At 36.0% G+C, this 20290-nt stretch overlaps 2 protein-coding genes across 3 annotated transcripts in view; one reads left to right on the forward strand and one right to left on the reverse strand.

Annotated features, from left to right (window-relative positions):
- COL10A1 (collagen type X alpha 1 chain) overlaps positions 1-5209 on the reverse strand; it is a 43479-nt gene extending 38270 nt beyond the window's left edge. Inside the window, exon 1 of the mRNA XM_060616448.2 lies at positions 4683-5209. The gene's annotated coding sequence lies outside the window, so the exon portion shown is untranslated. The remainder of the gene's footprint in view (positions 1-4682) is intronic.
- Positions 1-20290, forward strand: part of NT5DC1 (5'-nucleotidase domain containing 1) — a 138999-nt gene that overhangs the window by 55856 nt on the left and 62853 nt on the right. The gene's annotated exons all lie outside the window — the stretch shown is intronic.

Raw genomic sequence — 20290 nt, forward strand, 5'->3', positions numbered from 1 at the left:
CATTTCTTACAGTTCATGCAATGACCTGAATAGTTCCTATTTGGTAAGCTAAAGGCTTGACCTTGAAAGGATGATTTATGTCCTTTATCTGTGGGATTTTGTGGAAGATACATACATGCAGTTTGGCAAAATGACATTCAGGATAATAATAGGCCTTACTGAATACCAAAAGGTTTTCCAAGTACCATTTCAGTGTAAAGTTACGTGTATTACACTAAAAAAATGCAGTATGCATCTTTGAAAATAGGACATATAATATCTAAAGGGAATATTTCTAGGACTATTTTGGTTATGTGCTAGTTGAAGTGATTGGCCAAAAAATGTTAAAATGTGGGTCTGAAGTCAGCATTGATTTGTAATGTAATTTTTTCCCTTTGGAATCGCATAAACATAATAATAATCTATTGATTTTATATTTGCTTACTTAGTGTTAACATTAAACAACAACATGTGAAATTTCAAAACTGTGGATAAGCACATTTAATATTTTCACAAAACAACAAAATATCTGAAGTGATGTTTTTGGCTAAACTAAGATGCTGTCAGTGACCCCTTGATCTCTTTCCATTCCTATATCCTAACACCTTCCATGGTAATCCACTTTCTTGGGCAGGCATAGTTTTGACTTTTTTTTTTTTTCCTGAACTCTGACAACAGATTCACCCAAATATGTTGTATTTATTGCTACAGGTGATCGTGCTAGTGTTTTGGAATTTTTATGTCAACCTTATTTTAAGTCTTCCAGCAAAATGTTGATTTAAAAAATACACAAAACCTTGTATTTACTCTTTTAAAAAATGCTAAGACAGTGAGGTAGTGTTAAAATAGTTAAAATAGAAAGTACTGTTCATAGTGTTTATTTGGTAAACTTACAGGTTAATTTAATTATGAAAAGGAGAGGTCCTCCCTGAGAAATATTTGGGTGTTGTTGATGATGGGACTAAACAATTCCTTATTTGTTCTGTTTTATTTCACCCATCAAACTAAAAACAATGCAGTGTTTGTTTATGTTTCAGGATTAACAATTAGGAAATACTTCTCAGCAGAGGCCATTACATTTCTTGACTTGGCTGTAATGTCTTGTAGATGAAAAATAATGAATTGTTTTGAGAATAAAATATAAACATTTTTATGAGATAAAAATAGAAAACATTGTTCAGCCTTTAAAAAAAAACAAAAAACAAACCTACAGCCACATTGCCCTTATCTGTTTTGTTTTAATTCCCTGTACGGATTTGAAATGAGGCTGTTAGAACTTTGTTTTGACAGGAGTGTATAGACTTTGTACATGACCAACTGAATACAATATGGCATTGGAATATTTCTCCCTCTGGGTTAATTAAGGGTATAAATGTTTAACATGATGTTAGTGTTTTTAAGCATTGATAGAAAACATACAGTCATGATAGTTATATGTCACACAGTTTCCTAACTTCTCCAAACTGCTCCAAAGATCTGGGAAAATCTGAGAAAGATCATAGTTTTCCTTATTGTGAATAATTTGTTCAGTTAGCACTTTATGGTAGTAGTTTGCTTTAGTCTTTGTCACCCACCTGCACAAACACCTCTTCTGGAAATCAGTGCCACTTGCTAGGTCACACAAAGAAATAATATGCTTCTCCTTAAAAGGGTGGGTGGGGGGCAGGAAGAAGAAAAAGAGAAGGGTGGAGGGAGGGAAGAAGAGCTATATGTGCTAAAATAGAAGGATTTGGGGATATGTAAAAATTTTTTAAAGATATGGAGCTGTACATGTTTTTTAGTATCTTCTGTGGGGGTGGAAGTGGATAAGTATACCAAAAAAACACTGGAAGAATATACAACAGACTAATATTAAGTCATTATCTAAAGGCATTTGGGGTTGGGGATAAACTGGAAAAAATTACATTGACTTAATCAAGTTCACTGGTAGCTTTTACCTTTTATAATGAAATATCAAATAGCCAATATACTTTCTTGATTACGCCATCACATAAAAATCTTGAAGTTATGTTGAAGTCAGTAATACTTATTTACTTTGAAAAAAATAATACTGTTAGCCTCTTTTCGCGTCATCCTTTATTTGGAGAAGAAATAAGCAAAATAACCATATTTCCCATTTGCCTCTTGTTTTCCTGGTTTTGCTCTTCACTTTCTGTAGCATTTCCCCCTCAGTCTCTGTCCCTCTAATTTTTTTTAATGTTTACTTATTTATTTTTTAATGTTTATTTTTGAGAGGGACAAGACAGAGCATGAGCGGGGGAGAGGCAGAGAGAGGGAGACAGAATCCAAAGCAGGTTCTAGGCTCTGAGCTGTCAGCACAGAGCCCGACACAGGGCTCGAACTCAAAAACCATGAGATCATGACATGAGCCGAAGTCGGGTGCCTAACCGACTGAGCCACCCAGATGCATCCCTGTCCCTGTAATTTTCTAACAAAATTAATGTGCTATGATTTTGGGGGGAGGATGTTTGTTTGTTAGTTGGTTTTTTTTCCTTTTTTTTAGGTTGTAGATTTTATTCAACTAGGTAGGCTTTTTTTTTTTTTTTGTCTGTTTAAATACTTGGGGATTGAGACGATGTATTACGTTGTCTCTGCGTTTCAATCCCAAAGTATTAAAAATAGTTTATTATAGTCTGTCTGTTAAAGGATCACCAAGCTATGTATAGTACTAAGTAGGAAGGAATACATCATAAAGAGGACATACGTGAAGTAAGGGAGGGGAGATTACTTTTGCTAATTGGGGATGGGTAGGGAGAGCGTAAGGAAGCCTTCCCAGAAATAATGATAATTTAAAGTTGCCTTGAAAGATGAATTTGATCAAGTAGAGACAGGAGAGAGGTCAGGTGGGATGACACCGCAGCCATCCTTATGCTTCCATAATATTTGCTTTTAAAATTCATTCTCGTGAATTAGAGTTACATTTGAGAGCTCTATGACAGATGTCTGTGGATATGAAGAAAATAAAGCTCAGATAACACCTTCAGGCTTCCCATGCTCTCCCCACCCCCACCACAGCATAACTCCTGCACAATCCCTGTACTCCTCCCAGGGTCTGGTTCCTGCAATTAACCCCTGGCCCATGGAGAGCCATTTACTCCCTGGGAAGAAGGCTTGCCCCATCTTTTCTCATGAAGCTTGTTCATTCCGTGTTTTCTTTTCCCTTTGCCAATCATGCTCATTCCAGGATACCACCTCCCCTCTACCAAAAAGATAGGGAAGGGAGGAGATGAAGCCTTGGGCTGCACATTACCTAGGTTGTTTGGGTGGGGATGGAGAAAACAAAACTAACCTTTACTGATACGTATCCCAGATATTTGCCTCTTTTCCCTCTATCACGTGTTTTCTTGATTATTGAGGACCCTCCCACATCTTTGAATTAATGGCAGTGCTCTAAGGTTCTATACCACTGTCAAATTGTGTAGGACCAGTCCGTTGTTAGTGGAACCCTAGACAAATAACTTTTATAGGCTTCCACATTCATTTTGTTCCTTTGGCCACTGCCACCATAGAAGCTCAGACAGTAGAAAATATCTGTGGGGACAGGTTCAAAGGATTGAAGCTAATTGACAAAACTGTCTGCCAAAAGCCAGTGTTAAAGTCTTAAAACTAAACAAAATTTTATTTTTTTGGTAATTCAAAAACTATTGACATGAATTGTGGAAGAGTCCCAGGGGAGATCAAGGATTGTGAAATTGCATTTCTTTTAAGTTAGGCTTTTTCAGGACAACCAAGAAGAATATGAAAGCACAAGAGAGGGTAACTCCACGTCCTCCCCAAATTTGGACCCATTTTTTAACAAAACAAAACAGTGAAACTGAGTTATGACAGTGAGATGATGAAGAGGGCAGAGCGGGGGCAGGCAGGCTTCGGGTCAGAGGCTTTCAAGAGGGAAGTCAGAAACTGAGGGTGACAGTAGCTGACCTGACCCCACCTGTTGTGGCTCCTCCTGAAAGCTGTGGTGCCCTGGATGAGTGTGCCTGTTAGACTACCAGCCACATTATTAAACCACAAAAGCAAAGTGTCTTATAAGCATTATAAGAACATTAAGAAACACAAAAAGCACATATGTCCATTACATCTTTTTGTACTTTTCTTCCCATCTTTTTTTGGACGCTTAACCCTTCTTAGAAAAAGCATCATATATCAGCAGCTTTGAGCTCAAAAGAAGGCAATTCCCCTGAACTTCCAAAGACTTTCTAGTTTCTTTCCATAGCTGTGATGAGTGCAAAATGCTCCACTGCAGCTCTTCTTATAGAAGAACTCTGTCATTGACAGTACAGATTCTCTCTCATTGTTGGGAGGTGTCGCCTTTTACAAAAGTGAGGGCAGGTCTGGCACTACTTTAAAGAGGATGCCTCACTTGAAGAGACATGAGATTTCAAACCTAGTTTTGGTGCATCTCTGTGGATGCTTTCCTCCAGCTGAAATTGCCTACTCCGGCATCTCTTCACATCCCAGGGGAGAAATACTGTTGTTTGTAAATGATTCACTTTTTAATTCAGCCGTTGCTTAAAGCGAAGACAAAAAGTTACAAACATAACCATCTTATGAGATACAGAAAAAAAGTATCCTATTTTCTGTGAATACATTTTATTATCTCTTCTGAGAGATTGCTTAGTCACAGCCGTGTTCATGCCCTGTTTTCCATTTCATTACATTATCAGTCATAGAAACCTCTTGTCATACGTTTGTATTTCTCCTACCTGTATTTGCTGAAAGGGTCCCTAAGTGCTTGTTGTTGGCTGCTCTTTAAAAGTCACTACTTTGTCATCCCGGTGTATTCTTCAGTTACGCACACAGGCAGAAGTTCATAGATGCTGCCAGTAGTAATTCCAGGAAGGGTGAAAACAGTCCACTACTTCCAGAGCCTTTTGGGGGTTGTTTTTGAACTTTATACTTTTTAGGCAAAGCTCTGCTGAATCATATGCTGGCTACCGAATGATGGTCTGCCTTCTGATTCATTTCCAGGAGAGAATAAATTTCTGTTGTTTTCCAGCCGTCAGTGATTTTTGACACATGGATGGGAATTGGGACATTTGTATTAATGCAAGAATGAAATGACACCGTGTCATGAACATTTGCATTGGGATGGCTCAAAAAACAAACCCTTCCATAGTTTTCATTAATAAATCTAAATGATATGTGCATTTTAGAAGGAAAATTACTTTGTATCTACCTACTAACCAGCAATATGAGGGAATTAAGATAGACGACTGGTTTCTTAATGCCATTCTTTTGGGCTCAATGATATTTAAAAAAATACACAGTGCCTTGTGATTTTTTATAGCTTGATTTTTATTGTCTTAACTCCTTTTTAAAATCGACTCAGCTATGTGTTTATTCTTTTCAAAAGTCAGAGAAACTTAACCTTTTTCTATAAAAAGTAAAGAGAAACTTCACACCAAATCTTCAGTCCCTTATTCCCTTTATGGTCACATCGTTTTTCCTAATTACCCAGATTTGACAGTTTACATATATTGGTTATTCATGCCCACTTCTTTTGTTATTTTCCCCAAAGTCATCACGTACTATGAATTACGGAATGTCCTAATTGTTGGAGACCCTTTCTCAACATCGTGACTATGTCAGATTTTCTTGACATCATGTATATAATTAATTTACCAACTTACTGAATCTTCATGCTGTAGCTATGACCTGTATTTTTTTGTTAAGCTCCCTGGAGGCACATGCCACTGATGACCTTTTCTACATGCTGAAAAATGGAAAACCTTCTTAAAACCAGGTCAGCAATTTTTGGAAAGTAGATCTGTTATAATATAAATCTGTGGGAAACTTGTAAGTTTTCAAAGGGATCCCCTTTCATGTTGTATGTACTTGTTTCTTAAATCTGTGTAAAAGAAGAAAATGATTCCATGAAGTCAATTTCATTATAGTAGTTTCTATTAAAAGATGAAAGGGCTGAAATTTATATTAAATCTGCCAGTTCTAACTCTGAAATGAGAATAATTTTTTTCTCATTAGAAATTGAACTGATGAAGTATCTTGCTTTTCTTGTCTTTCTGAATTTTGTTTAGTAAGTAAATTATTTTGGGGAACCTACTAAGTGCAGTTAGTTGTGTGCTAGGCATGCAATAGGGATTATAAAGATGGTTAAGACATTTCTTGCCTCAAAATTAAATCACAGGCTAGAGCATTCAACTACTTTAGGAAGGCTTTTATCAGGACGATCTGTGTATTTGTAATAAAAGGCATCCTATGTATAAGTGATATACTATATACTTCAAAAGCATTTATAAAATTGGTTCAAATAGAACAGTGTCCTAAGGGAAATAAAAATAAATACTTCTGACATTGATTAGTTGTACTGACACCATTTGTTGAAATTCAAATGTTTTATAAATTGAGGAGTTTGAGGAGTGCTGTTCTTTCCTTTTTTCTTAATCCTTCTACCTCCCACCAGTTTCTAAATTGATTTGAATCGTTTATAAACAGTATTTGTCCTCAGTGTCTTGTAGAGTTTTTTTAGAAAGGACAATCACGATAGCCATTGAATAATTAACTTGCATAGCTCCCAAACTGTAATGAATAGATGTGATCCTTTAGCTCAACTGAAATATAAAATAACTTACTCTTTGTATTTGTTGTTTGCTTTCTGAAAATGTTTCTATTTTGCCATCATTCTTGAAGGGTATTTTCTCTAGGGTTAGAAGTCTATGTTAGTGGTTGTTTTCCACCAAATCTTAGAACTTTCTGTTGTTTTATATTGGGAAGTCAGCTATCAAAATGTCTTTTAAAGAGTAATCTGTTTTGTTCAGACCACTGTGAAAAATTTCTGTTTGTTTTTTAGCCTTTTGTTAAGGTGTTCTGTTGTATAGTTGTTTTTTTTTTTTTTTTTTTTTTATCTTCCTTGGGATTTGCAGGACATCTCAAATGTGTATTTAATACCATTGGTTGGTTTTTGGAAAATTCTGAATCTTTAAAAATACTGCTTCTGCTTTTTTCTTTATTCTCTCTTTCTGGAATTTCACTTACAGATATTTTAGGTTATTTTTACTGCTGCTCTCTATCTCTTAGCCTTTTTTCAATATTTTCTCTTTTGTTGCCTGTCAGTTTTCTTCTTATCTGTCTTCTGACCTCTTTCCTAATTCCTTTTTAACTATGTCTAATCTGCTTTTAGTCCTATCCTTTTAAGCGTGAATATTGGTTATTGTATTTTTCAGATCTAGAATTCCATTTTGTCTCTTAAGTATTTTACAGTTCCCTGACAAATCTTGATTTTTATCTTGTAGCTCTTTGCATTTATTATGCATGTTAAAAAAAAAAAAAAAAAGCCAGGAACCATCTCCTTAAAGCATAGTAGCCCCTGTGGATCTGGTTTTATCATCTGTTTTTCCCTCTTTTTTTTTTTTTAAGTTTTATTGTATTTTCATGTTGTATGGTCTCTGTGTATCTGATAATTTTGTATTGATATCAACTATTTTTTTATAGTTATTGAAGAAATTTGTGGCCTACGATGACGATGTTCACTTTCTACAGAAAGAACTTACCTTTATTTCTGGTGAGCAGCTAAAGGCACTCGCAATCCTGCATCACTTTTATTTTTTTTATTTTTTTATTTTTTTTATTTTTTTATTTTTTTTTATTTTTAATTTTTTAATATATGAAATTTACTGTCAAATTGGTTTCCATACAACACCCAGTGCTCATCCCAAAAGGTGCCCTCCTCAATACCCATCACCCACCCTGCCCTCCCTCCCACCCCCCATCAACCCTCAGTTAGTTCTCAGTTTTTAACAGACTCTTATGCTTTGGCTCTCTCCCACTCTAACCTCTTTTTTTTTTCCTTCCCCTCCCCCATGGGTTTCTGTTACGTTTCTCAGGATCCACATAAGAGTGAAACCATATGGTATCTGTCTTTCTCTGTATGGCTTATTTCACTTAGCATCACACTCTCCAGTTCCATCCACGTTGCTACAAAAGGCCATATTTCATTTTTTCTCATTGCCACGTAGTACTCCATTGTATATATAAACCACAATTTCTTTATCCATTCATCAGTTGATGGACATTTAGGCTCTTTCCATAATTTGGCTATTGTTGAGAGTGCCCTGCATCACTTTTAATTCATTTCTCAAAGTTTGAGGTGATTTGAAGTTGTGCTTCAGGCCAGTGAGAACTGTATTATGTCTGGTTCACACTTACTCCTATAGTATAGTTCTCTGGGTTACCACACGAATCATGGAGGGTTTATTAGCCTCCAACCTGCCTTGGGAGGTACTGGTCTATGTTTTTTGTGCCCCAGGCTTCTTGGGGCTTCTTAGGCTTTTCTTTACTTCTTGTGGAATTGGTGTTGCCCTGATTCTGAGAAGAGGCTCCGATTTCAAACTCACCTCTCTGGGTTTCTGCCTTCCTCATCTGGTTCCCTTAAATCTTCATTGACTTTTTGGCTCTCTAGTGCTTTTAAGCATATATATTTTTTAACTTTGTCCAGTTTTTCTAGTTATTCTTTTGATTAAAATTATAGAGTCCTCCAAGAACAGAAGAAAAACCCAGGGCTGAGAGAGGGACACCCAACATTTCAAGTTCCTTCAGGCAGAGGGGGAGCTGAGAAGAAAGTCAGATAAAGTAAGGAGAGAAAGAAAAAAAAATGGGGGGGGGGCGGTGGGGAATGCTGTCCTGGGGCTACAAGAGTGCTGATGCATAGGGGCACTTGTACCCCAATGTTTACAGCAACACTTTCAACAATAGCCAAATTATGGAAAGAGCCTAAAATGTTCATCAACTGATGAATGGATAAAGAAATTGTGGTTTATATACACAATGGAATACTACTTAGCAATGAGAAAGAATGAAATCTGGCCTTTTGTAGCCACGTGGATGGAACTGGCGAGTGTTACACTAAGTGAAAAACGTCATACAGAGAAAGACAGATACCATATGTTTTCACTCTTATGTGGATCCTGAGAAACTTAACAGAAGACCATGAGGAGGGTAAGGGGAGAAAAAAAAAAGTTAGAGAGGGTGGGAGGCAAACCATAAGAGAGAGACTCTTAAAAACTGAAAATAAACTGAGGGTTGATGGGGGTGGGAGGGAGGGGAAAGTGGGTAGTGAGCATTGAGGAGGGCACCTGTTGGGATGAGCACTGGGTGTTGTATGGAAACCAATTTGACAATAAATTTCATATTTTAAAAAAATGAAACAATTCCTATTTCTACAATTGTAAATATAAAATTAAGAAATGTATGTAAAGTGCTTGATTCATAGTAATAAATACACTGCAGTTACTGATTTTGTTGTCACCTTTAAATTCTGAAGTCTGTGTTTGGAAACAATTAAGAACTATTTATTTATTTAAGAACTATTCATGCATAAAATCATATTTCTTAGCAGTAACAGCCTTAATGGCCTTGGCTGTTGCTGGACCTCACTTCCCTAAAATCCAGCTCTACCAGGCTGCTTGCTAGCTGTTTTCCAGTGTACTTAGTCTGTCATACTTCAGCGGATCAGCTTGGAAGGGCTTGCACTCCTCCCCTATCCTCTATTATCTTCAAAGGCCAACTTATCTTTCAGACTTGAACACCCCTTCCCTGGCACCTTTCTTGACACCTGTCCTTTTCCACATAATTCCATGATTGACCCCTGCCTTACCCCTCTGTGGCCTCACTTGAGCCTATTAGTACCCTACCAGTCTTTCAGCTTGGTTCACAGAGCTGTCTCTACTGACCTATAATATCCTCAAAAGTGGTGAACATTCATCTTTTGCTTTTATCTCCAGCACAATACTTGACCCATAGTAGGTGTTCAGTAAACAATTGTTGAATAAATTAATACATGTGTGAATTAATGGTTGATATGATCATCACCAGTGTTACAGCTTTGCATATCTTAATGCTTTAATCACTTTATTTATTTGTTAATTACCTGCCAAGATTATTATTTTACAGAGAATACAAATCATAAAGTCAAATAAATATGTGAGGTTTGGAGTGGGTTTTTTGTTTGTTTAGTTGGTTGGTTGGGGGTTTTTTTGCTCTGGCTTAGAAGAGCGTTATTTTGTGAAAGAGGTTTCAGACCAGAAACTACAAATAGACACTGTTCCAAAAGTTCATTTGTACTCAAGATATCAGAAATTTGGACTGTACTTTCTAAAACAAGTCATACTTTATAAGTGTTAGTGGTGGTAAAGATAATTATTATTATAAGAATAATTAAATTTCAGATCTGTACTTACAAAATGCTTGCTCAAATCATAATGTCCTATAACCTGAGAACTAGTTTTTTGAGGGGACTTGGAATAGGGCAGTGATGAAGCAGGATGACGGCTTATTCCACCTTTGACTCGGCTGAATTTTCCCATAGAGATCCTCTATACCCCTCTGCTTTTTTCTATTTTCTGTTCTCTTTTAGATACTAACGGTTATTCCAGAACTCTAAATTTTTAGCTTTCCTCTCGTGGCAGGAACAGTGGGGCTGTGTTGGGCAACAGGGGTGTGACTAGGAGCCGAGGAACAACCATTTGTACAAATGTGTGATTTCTGTGACTTGTGTTTTGATGTCGAAGATGGGCTTAAAGAGTTGCCTTTAAATGCATGACCTATGTACAAGGAAGTCCAAGGATGAGAGGTTTTTCTGACTTACTTTGCGTAGTGGGAAGGATTTTGTTGATGGATAGCCACCCAGAAGAAGGCTCGAGTACCTTAAAGGAAACATTATGTTGTAGAAAGACTGTGAGGAAGAAAGAGAACCAGGTTGTTGTCCTAACACTATCACTTTCATCTAAACTCTGTATGAGTTTAAACAAATTTGAGACTTCAATTTTTTCCATCTGTAAATCAAGGTGTTGAGCATTTTTAACCTTTGTAAATTTGTGAACCCTTTTCTAAGTAATGATCCATGATTCCTTCATTGAAATTTTGAAAATCTCATTTTGTCATTTTTATATGTTGTATGATATGGTATAATATATCAGATTATATATTATATTAAAGATTATGTAGGGACACCTGGGTGGCTCAGTTGGTTAAGCGTCCAACTTCAGCTCAGGTTATCATCTCATGGTTCGTGGGTTTGTGCCCCACATCAGGCTCTGTGCTGATAGCTGGGAGCCTGGAGCCTGCTTTAGATTCTGTGTCTTCCTCTCTCTCTGCCCCTCTGCCACTCATGTGTGTACTTGCTCTCTCTCTCAAAAATAGATAAACGTTTAAAAAAATTTTGTAAAGATTATATAAAGTTCATTTTACTATAACCCTTAGTAATAAAGAAAAATTTTCCATTTTCTCTGTATAACTGGTAATATGTTCTGTTAAATTACATAAAAAATTATTTGTTGAGAAATTTTTAGATGTTTATTATGTTTCTTTATTTGTTAAGGCATCAAAAATAATCAAAAGCTATTTTCATGTCTGGATGTTTGGAATTCTTAGATTTTGACTACTAGGAAAATCTCTTTTTGTTCCTGTTTGGTTTCTAAAGGATAAGAAAGAATGTTTCAGGATTCTATTTGCAAGCACTTCTCTACAGTCTCTCATTGCAGGTGTGAATAACCAGTTAGGTGAAAATGATCTTTATATTGTTTCTTTTAACATTTGTTTCCTGAAATACCAGAGATGTCTTGATTTGTTGCATAAGAAATTTGATCAGATAAATGCAATTCACAGGAAAGTTCAAAATTTGTCATCCTTATGTTTCCTGCCTTTTTTCTGTAGTCCATGACGTGAATAAGTTAAACACAACATACTAAAAATAACCAAAAACACTACATATGTGTGGAAACTACAGCTCTTAGCAGTGTCTGAGTGATAATCTGACTGTGTGACTGTGTTGGAGGCAGCTTACTACCACTCACTTGAAATACACATTGAGACTCTCAAAATTTTGTTTTAAAGGGCTGCACAATTGGGACATTTAAAAGTAAGTTTCAAAATAGGCAGAAATTTGTTACTTTTGCCTTGAACAGTCTAAAGTTGAAATTCCTGTACCCATCTAGAGTGGTGGTCAGATGATATAGAGAAGTAGTGAAAACAGTGCAGGCGTCTTGTAGCTTCATGCTTTTTGGCCGACAGGAAAGAATATCGTAGTGTTACGGTATGAGGGAATGAACAGTCTGTGAGTACACTTGAGAGCAGTGATTTTCATTCACATGGAGTGTTCCATCTGAGAAACAGTGGCGGAAAAGATATGCGAGGGCAAGTGCTCCTCAAAACCACACGGGTCAGAGAGCCCCCATGGTCTCCTCTTTTCCTGGACATACTACTTTTTTTTTTTTTTTTTTTAATTTTGTGTTGTTGGTTTATCAACTTTTTGTTTTGGAATAATCCCTAGGTTTACAGATAAGTTTCAGAGATAGTATGGAGAGATCCTGTACACCCTTCATCTAGTTTTATCTGACGTGAACATCTTACAGTGACGGGTGATATATTTGTCAAAACTGAGAATCAACATTGGTACATTACTCTGAATTAAACTCCGGTCTTCATTTGATTTTCACCAGTTTTCCACTTACATCCTTTTTCTGTTCCAGATCCCATCCAGGATACCACATTGCATTTAGTCTTCGTGTCTTTTTGTTAATCTCTTCTGGTCTGTGACGTTTTCTCAGTCTTTCCTTATTTCCCACACGTGGCTTATGGCAGTTCTTTAAAATTGTAGCTAGTCTCTTCCGAGTTGTAATTGCAGCTGGCCCTTGTCCTCCGGTGCACCGCCACAGGTAAGCTAGGTCATGCGCCCTCCATATCCAACCTCCGGTGATTCGTAAAATTGCCATGTGTGGTACAGTGAATTTCCAGAGAGGATTGTACTTGGGAGCCCTTCCAGATTTAAATCTAACAAGTGAGCCCACAGACATATCCAGTGTCTGACTGGTTTCTTCTTGCCTGATAAACCGTCCTTCTCTGGGGGCTCGTTCTCCAAGTTCATTCATGGGTCCAAGATATGAAAGTGACCCCTTCCTGTTTAATTCTTTTACATTTCCATATGTTCACAACTCATATATGATTTTTACAGAAATATGTTTTTGTTGGGGTGCCTGATTGACTCATTGGTTGAGCATTCGTCTGTCTCTTGATATCGGTTCAGGTCAAGATCCCAGGATCATGGGATTGAACCCCGCATGCTCAGCATGGAACCTGTTTGAGATTCTTCTCTCTTTCTCTCTCTCTCTGTCCTTCTCCCCCCACCCCACCCCCACTCACGTGTGCATATGCTCTCTCTGCCAAATTAGATAGATCATAGATAGATAAAATGTGTTTTGTTGAGGTTTATCTGGGGATTTGTTGTGCTCTGGGCAAGAGTACAACATCCTCCTTCATCCAGACCAAAAGCAGAACTTACTTGTTCATTTTTCAGCTATTCCATGTTCTACGTAACGTTTTTCTACTAAATGAAGGTACTCATTTGCAGATTATATGAGTTTTTAGAAAACACCTCCTTAGAGTTTATGGTGCAACATAAAATCAGTTTTCTTATTAAAATTAAAATTTCTTAATTAAAATTTCTTATTAGAGTTCTCTAATGAATGAGCAGTGCTGGATTTATAGTGTTTTCAGGAAGAGCAAAAATTTTACAGATTTTAGCACAGTAGGCTTAGTGAAAGGAGACAATATGCTCATTCTCATTTATGCTATTCTGCAACTTCCCTGTTGTTTCTGACTCGATATTTTGCTGATCATTAGTGTCTCTCAGATAGGTCATAAGGAAAATTAATTTATTTTGCTGTACTGATTCAAAAATATTCTATTTTTAGGTTTGCTTACTTTGTATTAACTAAAGTATATAAGAGATAGTTTTTTAGGGTTTTTTTTAAAAGAAAGATCCCTTTGGGGCGCCTGGGTGGCTCAGTCAGTTAAGCGTCTGACTTCGGCTCAGGTCATGATCTCACGGTTCGTGGGTTCGAGCCCCGCGTCGGGCTCTGTGCTGACAGCTCAGAGCCTGGAGCCTGTTTCGGATTCTGTGTCTCCCTCTCTCTCTGCCCCTCCCCCACTCACGCTCTGTCTTTCTCTCTGTCTCAAAAATAAATAAACATTAAAAAAAGAAAAAAAAAGAAATCCCTTTTTTTTTGTAGTCACTTTACTCTTAAGCTTTGGAAGTTAACAAAATCGTAGCTTTATTTTCATTCTTCCTTGGATATTTTCTTAAGAATTACTTATAGGAAAATTATTAGATCTATACTAAACATTATTATGGTATAGCTATAAAATAGAATTTTCACCATGAAGTATAATAAAATAAATTGTGCCTTTTGCTAACAAGTTCCTACAGTGATAATGAATTTCTCAAGCATTTAATAATGTTTTTTAAGTATGTTAGTATTATTCTTGGGATTTCTTTTTGGAAATATATATGTAATTATAAGGGTAGAAAACTGATATCTTTTTTGGAGTGAGAATTTGTTGTAACAAAAAAGTCATAACCATAATTTAATTCACATAACCAAGTTAAAACATGTGGTATACTTTGAACAAAACACATTCTAAACTGGAAATTTTGGCTCCGTATTTGATTATTCTTGAAATAACTGTGTAATCAAAACAGAACTGGAATTATTAAAGACTATAATAATCTTCTAGTGGTTATTTAAAACACAGTTATACCTTTGGGGCTGTTTTGACTTTTTAAATAAAGGCATTTATCTAAGAAAATACATTGTTATATTTTAGTGATGTATTTTACTCTGTGTGGAAATCTGAAAATTCTTCTGAGGGTTTCTGATTAACATTGTCACTGAGAAGTCTTGTAGCTGTTTAGTACTGATGCTTTGGGACTGATAGTATTGGAAATAGTTCTATAACTGTAGCAAATGTGTGTTAGCTCTCGTATATATATATAGTAAACTTTTAAAAAAGAAATTTAAAGAAACTGAAATAAAGAATGAGGGTAACATTGCCACAGTTGACTTACAGAGTAATCAAGGTCTTGGCTTTTTGTATCATTCACTTATTATACATGTTCTGCCACAATCTTTAGAGACACTAATATGCAGTGTTACCATTACCATTGTGACATTTGGGGCACGCCAAGTACTGTGCGGAAGAAAAATCTTTCCAATATATTGGAAAGTCTGGAGTTAGAATATCAGATGCTGCTTTTTTCCTAGCTCATTCTTGGAATTTATATTCTGACAAGAAATAACTGAAACTATGCCTGTCTTCTGTTCTGCCCCTGCCTTTTTATCTGTAAATTGCCATTTTTTCACCTGCTACTTCCCCTAGAATGGAAACACCAAACCATTTCTTGAAAATGGCAATTTAGTAGTTAATTTGTGTGTGTTTGTATTAATCTGTATGATAACTCTTTTAAAAAAGACATTGTAGGGTACCTGTTTAAAAATTTATTTGCATAAGAGAGTATACATATGCTACAGAATACTTCCCTGTCCCATTAACTATGTTCAACTTGTTAAAGAGCAAAGCTAGTGGGAATGGTATAAGTTCATGTGCCATTCTCATCACTTGAGAAAAGTAAGAAATCCCATTCAGTTGTCACTGGCTACTTGGTTTGCTTTACTGGTTCTAATACTCCCCCCCCCCCCCCCATTAATTCACAAATGGTAGATTCTCTGAATTGCATAAAATTGCCAGTGCTTTTTAGAGCTTCTCACTTTAAGGGATAACATACAAAAAAAAAAAAAAAAAAAAAACAATAGTGAAACCTTTTTATATAAGTATACAGATTTCCTTCAACTGATACTTTTAGTTTAATTTAAAACCTTAACCAACTTTTTTTCCACATTTGTTTTCAATTTTGTTTCAAAATGTTGATATATTAAAAAGGAAGTTTATAAACAGAGGCATCTGGGTGGCTTAGTCAGTTAAGCATCCGACTCTTGATTTCGGCTCAGGCCATGATCTCAGTTGTGAGATAGAGCCCTGTGTAGGGAGCCTGCTTAAAAATCTCTCTCCTTCTGCTCCCCTCCCCACTCCTGCTTGTGCACTCTCTCTCAAAACATTACCTTTTCACTACAGTGAGTTTACTTAGTGAAACTTTTTTTTATCCTAAATATCTAGTTTCTATAAATTGTTTCATAGATAATGAAAGTGTGTGTGTGTGTGTGTGTGTGTGTGTGTGTGTGTGTGTGCGCAGTTGGAACCTGGCCTAAATTTCTGTGATCTAAGTGAAAGTGAATTTGCTTGCAATTCCTCATTCTATAACAAGCTGACTATATAGACTCAGGACACTTTGTTTTCTGAACTCCTTAACTTGAAGTCTTCCTCTTTTGATTCATGGAGGAGGGAGAAGGAATCCATAGCCATTTCTACGTTTTAATATCCGAGCATAAAAATTCTGAAATTGAACAGTGAAAACCTTGGTCAGTGTCATAGAAAGGGATTATTGCAGCAAAGTAGAAAACTAACCTGCTTTCCAGTCTTTTGTGCTTAAAGTACCAGGTGAGCTGGTACACAGAAGGCAAATTACCTTTGAACTTTTCAAACCCAGTGGAAACAACCATAGTATTAGTAAAGACAATTTCACTGAACAGTCTAAAATTTCATCTCACTTCTGGAAAAATAGGACAGATTCCCTGCAATTGTAAAACTTATTGATTGATCCCCACCCAAAAATGTGAGCATCCCAAAATGGTAAAAACAAAAAACAGAACAAAAACCTCATGCATAGATTTAGGTGAAGACCAGAAAAAGCCTCCAGGTCCCAAGAGATCTGCTGTTTGGTTATTCATTTTATAAATCATCCTTTGTTAAGCAACACTTTCTTGACTCTGTATGCACTCCCAGCCCTTCCTTTCTTTTTTCCAAGGGTTCTGGGGGGCACAGTGCTAATTAGCAGTAGAAAGAAAAGATGTTCATAATCCTCACTTTTATGGTTACACAAATGATTAATTCTTGGCCCTAAAACAGTCAAGGCAAGTGAAATTGTAAAATAAAGTATGTTAATCCTGCTCTTTTGTATATTTATTTAGCATTAAGTGGAGATACTTAGCTTGACACATTATGGCTGTTAGGATAGGGATAGCAATTTATTTCAGAAATCACGCATACTAAGTATTTTCCCAGTGTGTGTTTCACGGTTAATATCAAAATACTCTTCATCTTATGATACTCGAGTGGAGAATTCTGAAAACTGCATCAGCAGGAAGATTGACATTGTCTTTCTGATCAGCCATGTATACTTTCATTCAGAGAATTGCAGTTTTAGTATTCACGCTTTTTTTCCTTGAATATTAGGAACCACAAAGACTTCTTAGAAAATTTAACATACCGATATTAAATTGTTCTAATCATCCCAAGCCCATCAGAAAACATAACCGATTTTGAGCATTTGGCAGTTTGATGATTGGAATCTGAAGCAGCTTCAGTGATAACTCAATACGTATTATAAGATTCTCATGTGATCTAGACCCACCTGCCTTTGATCTGGTTTGTTCCAGCCATACCCATGATTACTTAGAGTGATCTTTTTTCTCTATGGGAAACACACACGAATGTACGTAAATGCCAGGAAGACTCTTTACGTGATAGGATAATCCTTTTTATCCTAAAGGGTTTCTTAGCCAGTGACCCCTCTGAAGCAAGTTCACAGTTATTAGAATGGTAGAAAAATATGGAAAGCATGGGCAGTTCTAGCTGTGGTTACATAAAATAGCAAGAAGCACACTGAACATCTTTTTTTTTTTTATTGCTAAATACCATCAGGTATTTATCAGGTATTTATTGCTAAATTTTTGTATAAATTTAGTTTTGTATAAATTTAGTTTTGCATAAAATTGAAAAGTATTTAATTCAAAGGATAATGTATATTTCTTTATCTTAGATGGTTATTTTATATTATCTTGATTTATTGTTTTAATTATGCAGATAATCTGAAAAAGGTGTATTTTACTTTGAATATTATCCTAAAGGAATAGAATGTTTCATTGGTCACATTTTGGGGGTATAGGGTAAACCAACTGCAACTTTGAAAATAGAAGACAAAAGGAAAGAATCAAGGAATTATCTTATTTCCCTTTTGCAGATTCTAATGCAGGGTAACCAAAGAGTTGATGCCAGAAATTTTCTCTTTATAGAAGACTTCCAGCTTAAAAAAAAAAAAAAAAAGTGGAAAAGGGGTAGAATTGATATCACATTTTACAATCTCTAATGAAATAATGGATATAGGTGGTGCTAAATGGATATAGTGGCTGCTAAAACTCTTAGAAGGCTGGTGGAGAAGGTAATTATACCTGAACCTACTGATCACTCTTAACACACAACAGAAGAAACAAACAGGTATTATATGCCTCCTAGTTTGATGCAACAGGAAATATAAATACCATCTATAACATTTTTTTTACCAAAATATCGAACCCAGATTGTATTAAACTTCTCGAATTATTAGTTGATAGGAAGTACAACTAAAGTGACAAAAGGTAACTAACACTGTAGAAATGCAATAAGCAAAAGCCAGGATGCGAGAAATTCTGTGGGGGAAATCACCCAGTTTCATTAATAAATAAATGGCAAGAAAAAAAGCAGGACTGTAGATTAGGAGAAATTTAATTAAATTTAAATGCAATTTGTAGTTCTTGTTTATATCTTGATTCAAACAAACCAGTTGTAAAAACAAACTAGGAGACACTGGTGACATTCTCAACACTGGAATACAATAGTATTAAAGAATTATTGTTAACGTTTGTCAGATGGCATCTAATTAAATGAGAGCCCTTATCTTTTAGACACACATACTGAAGAATTTATGAAGTGATATGTAGTGTCTTGAATTTACTTAATCCAGCCAAGGTGGAGGAGAGCTCTATAGATGAAGAGATTGATAATGGTAAAAGTTGAGTGGTGGGAATAGCAGTTTATGATACTGTCTTCTCTACTTTTACATATGTCTGCCATAAAATAATCTAAATACAGTGATAACTTTAGGACTATCAGATCAGTAAACATTGTAAACATTGGATACTTAACAAAAAGAGTGTAATGTAGTATAGATACAAAAGAATGTTGTAAAAGTTATTAGCAAACGCAGAATATATAAAGTTAACTCCCCCCACTGTCAGAGTGTAAAATCAACTTAACGTTAGAATTATCAGTTTAATTCATGATATCAGCAAATTAAAGGATATCAGCAAATTGAAGGGTAAGAATCATGATTACACAAATAGATTCAGAAAAATGCGGTTAATAAAACTCAGTGTCCATTCATAATTTTTTAAATCTTAGGAAACTAGGAATAGAAGAAAACTTTTTTTAATCTCATTATAGGATAGCTCTAAAATTTCATGCCCTTGTTGCAAGTGTTCTCTCTGAGATTGGAAATAAGACAGGGAGATTTGCCATCCCTGCATTTATTCATTATGTAAAAATCAGTTGTATATCCAGAGCTCAGCACAATCCATCAGAAACTAAAATGTTTTAAATACCATTTACAGTTAACATCACAAAATATCAAGTACCTAGGGATAAATGAACAAAACCTATCATAAGCTCTTTATGTGGTAAACTATAAAATATTGAGAGAAAGTAAAAGATCTAAATAAGTGAGAGCTGTATCATATTCATGGATTGGAAGCCTCAATACTTTAAAGGTGTCATCTCTTCAAACTAATTATGTAAATTTAGTAGTATAACAGGTTTCTTTATAGAATTAAAGCTGATGTTAAAATGTATGCAGAAATGCAAAAGGCCAGAAAAAGCCAAGACACTCTTTGAACAAGGAGAACACTCTTGTTCTTCAAGAACAAGGTAAGAGGACCTATTCTATAAGACATCAAGACTTACTGCAGGGGCGCCTGGGTGGCGCAGTCGGTTAAGCGTCCGACTTCAGCCAGGTCACGATCTCGCGGTCCGTGAGTTCGAGCCCCGCGTCAGGCTCTGGGCTGATGGCTCGGAGCCTGGAGCCTGTTTCCGATTCTGTGTCTCCCTCTCTCTCTGCCCCTCCCCCGTTCATGCTCTGTCTCTCTCTGTCCCAAAAATAAATAAAAAACGTTGAAAAAAAAATTAAAAAAAAAAAAAAAAAAAAAAAAAAAGACTTACTGCAAAATTACAATAATTAAGACAGTGTGGTTTTGGGGCAAGAACAGATGAGTAGAGCAGTGCACCAGCGATCCCAGAAGCAGATTCATACATATATAAACAAGTGCTTGATGACAGCAGAGGTACAGTAGAGCAACGGGGAAAGGACTCTTTTGTAAATGGTGCCCCGACAATTGGGTATCCATATAGAAAATCCTAATACCTGATCCCCACTCCTCATCACACACAAGAATCACTTCCACATAGATTATACACATAAATGTAAAACGCAAAAAGTTGATGTTTGACAGACATTAAAATTAAATATCTCTGTTCACCAAAAAGAACAATCATAAAGAGAATGAAAAGGCAAGCTATGGAATAGGAGAAGATACTG

This window comes from Panthera onca, chromosome B2, assembly GCF_046562875.1.
Source record: "Panthera onca isolate mPanOnc1 chromosome B2, mPanOnc1 haplotype 2, whole genome shotgun sequence".
NCBI classification, from domain to species: domain Eukaryota; kingdom Metazoa; phylum Chordata; class Mammalia; order Carnivora; family Felidae; genus Panthera; species Panthera onca.